Source organism: Octopus bimaculoides, chromosome 2 (assembly GCF_001194135.2).
Source record: "Octopus bimaculoides isolate UCB-OBI-ISO-001 chromosome 2, ASM119413v2, whole genome shotgun sequence".
Lineage (NCBI taxonomy): Eukaryota > Metazoa > Mollusca > Cephalopoda > Octopoda > Octopodidae > Octopus > Octopus bimaculoides.
In genome coordinates, this window is record NC_068982.1 from 98,875,594 (window position 1) to 98,878,675 (window position 3,082).

The window sequence follows — 3,082 nt, forward strand, 5'->3', positions numbered from 1 at the left end:
ATGTCAAAAGATAAAAAAAAAAAAGCCAGAAGAAAGAAAAAAAGAAAAAATCGCCACGCGTTTCATTCTATAAATATTTAGAAATAATACGTACAGGTTGCTTTTTTCCTTGTTGTTGAAGCTATCGGCTGTTTTTGTATAATGCTTGAGTGTCATGATTTACAGCAGGGAAAGAATAAATTAGTGATATCAAAGTAGAGAAAAGCATCAAGCTATCGGAATCGTTAGAATGTGGGTAAGATGCTTGGCAGCATTTCTTCCAGCTCTCTATGATCTGAGTTCGAATTTCGCCTAGAGCGATTTTGCTTTTCATCTTTTCGGGGTCGATAAAATAAACACAAGCCGAGTCCTGTGGTGGATGAAATTGTCAAGTCTCATAGAAAGGGTATTGGATTCGTGGTGCTATTTCTGAAGTTGAATTTTAAAACTGTTTGTTGGTTTTGCCAAGTTTCCAGATTCTTGGGATTCGGCAGGTACGATTAGTTGTTATTGGTTAGTTCCAGGTCAGCCGTGATTCCAGTTGTAATAAACTCATGTTATTTATTTTCAGGCATAATGCCTCTAGCATAATAATATTCAAACGTAACCTTCATTTTTCAGACAGTAGGATGCGATTTGAGATTTAGCTGGTATTTCTAGCAGGCCGAGCGACTTTTTACAACGTACTGATTCAAAGTGCGAACGGTGTTTTGTATTTTATTTTCATCTTTTTTTTTTTACTGATATATCAGGAAATGTTTAATAAAGGAGTTTTTTGTTATTGGGTCGTAGTTGTTTTGGGAATTGGAGATTGTTATCAAGTGTGCGGTGACGTAGCTGTTGTTGATGTTGATTGTACTATTTTGCAGTGTTTCACTGCTTATGTTGTTCATAAGTAAATGTTTACTTCGGTTCTGATTTTCTATAGAATCTACAAAAGTATATTTTAAAATATTTGTCTGAATAGATAATAAAATATCAAATTAAAAACAACTGTCGTTTTGAAATCATTATATGAAAACAGTGCATGTATGGTCTCCCATAGTTTTAATCATACTTTATAGAAAACCGTCAGCCTGTGGCCATGACAACACGACGCTAACCGTGTACAACAGGTAGGTTTATGTTTCTCTCTCGAATTAACATCCGCTTAGTGGGAGTGATGGGTTGGGAATTTATTCTTAACGAAGAAAATAGCAAAAAATAGACAGAGAAACAACTCAACCATGGTTTTATATTTTCTTCAGAATGTTTTTTTTTTTTTAAAGTGAAAGTCTAACATTTCATATTATCTCAGCAATAATAAAGTACCGAAAGAAAATTATTTGCGTCTGTGACTCCTCCGAAGAACTGTCGAGGCTCCATTTTGGTATGTCATGATTGATATTACTGTTGATGCTATCTATCCCGTCTTTAGTACTGCCTGAATAGATCTGAATCTGTTAAATAAAATATCTGATTAAATGCATGCTGCTTTCGTGAGGTGAACCGAAAATAATTTTCCTCCCCTCCCCCCATTCGCGAGCGCGCATTTTTTTCTTCATATTCGCTCCCAGCAAGTTGTTTTACACCTATTAGACTAACTTTTTAAAAGTTTTGTCATCGGGTCAAACGCTTTAGTTTGACCGAGTTAAATCATTAGGATTAATAAACTTTACTCTTTGAAGGGACAAAAGGAAGAACTTTCGAAAACTTTAAGTGACCAAAACTTAATTAAAGATTTTCAGTGATTTTGATCTTTAGTACCCATGTGACAACTCCAGATATATTTCAGTATTTTCAGAAGTCCCCATTAGAGCACAGTCAACTCCTAGCTGCCAAAATCCAAGAATGATTAATATACAAAGTTTTATTTGTGAAAATAATTCAGTGATTAGGAAAATCAAAACAAAATTATTTTTAAACATTTCTCCAAAGTGTCTTCTCCATGAAGAATATATAGTTAAGTGTCGGCCACAATATTTAATGCCAAAACTAGTTTTAATCAGATGAAATTATAGCTGTAATGAGAACAAAATCCATTAGCATGAATAAAAATGTCTCTTAAACGTGATCACTAATGATTAGTGAACTTTAACAAGGGACTTGAACTATTGTATAGGAAGAAGTTTAGTCAGAAATAGAAACAGCCAACATACCCAATTCGTTGGTATTTAAGTAAATTTATACTAGGTAGGCTTTTGTGGAGTAATATATTCCACATCTCTTTATGCCTTAGTAGTTAATAATTATACACATTATATTAAGTCACACTGTTTGTCACATAGCAAGATATCTTTATGGAATGTCTTACAGTATAGTAAAATATCTATCTAGCAGGTGTTGATGTGGGATAATGTTTAATGTGAGATAAACTGTTTCACATCAGCACATCACATGTAACTTGTAAAAATTTTCTTTCTTTCTTGTTTTCAAGTCTGAGAAGTGGAACTGCTTCTTGTTGCTTGTTCCTAGCCTCTAGCAAGAATTGAACTCCTCACTGCAAGCTTATCAAAATGCTTGTTGATTAAGTAATGTTCCTTTTTATTTGTAATGTTGTAACTAAGCATGCACCAACTTACAGCTAGGAAAACTGAAATAGTGAAAGTTGAGTATTGACTACGATTGACACAACACCACAACATAATGTAGTTATTGAAATTTAAGTTTCAACTGGTAATCAAACACCCTAGTTAATATGGCTCATTGTCCCATGCAATTAATTTATTATTAGTTATTTAGATTTTATTAAAATATAAAATACTGTTTGAAATGAAGACATCTAATTGTTTCACTTTTTAATATATCTTATGATAAAATAAACCTTTTCTGTTTTCTATTCCAATAAATAACTGTCTTATTTTACAACATAAATAGTTGATGCACATTTTTTATGAAATAAAATACATGAAATGAATTATTATTTATCAACATCTGATCTGAAATTTATGCAAGAAAGCTTTCATGTATTGTATATCTTAAGTCCTGCAGCATGGACAACAATATTTTGTCTACAAAACCAACTGGCTATTATGTATTTCTTCCTTCAGTTCTAGAGAGGTTATCCACCTTCAACCATTTGAATCTGATGAGTCACCTATATTGCTAAGTGCTTTATAGGTTT

At 32.6% G+C, this 3,082-nt stretch overlaps 1 protein-coding gene across 7 annotated transcripts in view; it reads left to right on the forward strand.

The window, feature by feature from the left end:
* Positions 1 to 383: 383 nt before the first annotated feature.
* LOC106868177 (thioredoxin domain-containing protein 6) overlaps positions 384 to 3,082 on the forward strand; it is a 55,050-nt gene continuing 52,351 nt past the window's right edge. For 3 of the 7 annotated variants that reach the window (XM_052978497.1, XM_052978499.1, XM_052978500.1), the window contains exon 1: positions 1,228 to 1,348. The gene's annotated coding sequence lies outside the window, so the exon portion shown is untranslated. Of the gene's footprint in view, positions 474 to 1,043; positions 1,095 to 1,227; positions 1,349 to 3,082 lie in introns of those variants that run through there. The other 4 variants (XM_014913324.2, XM_014913323.2, XM_052978498.1 and 1 more) reach the window with 4 other exon arrangements.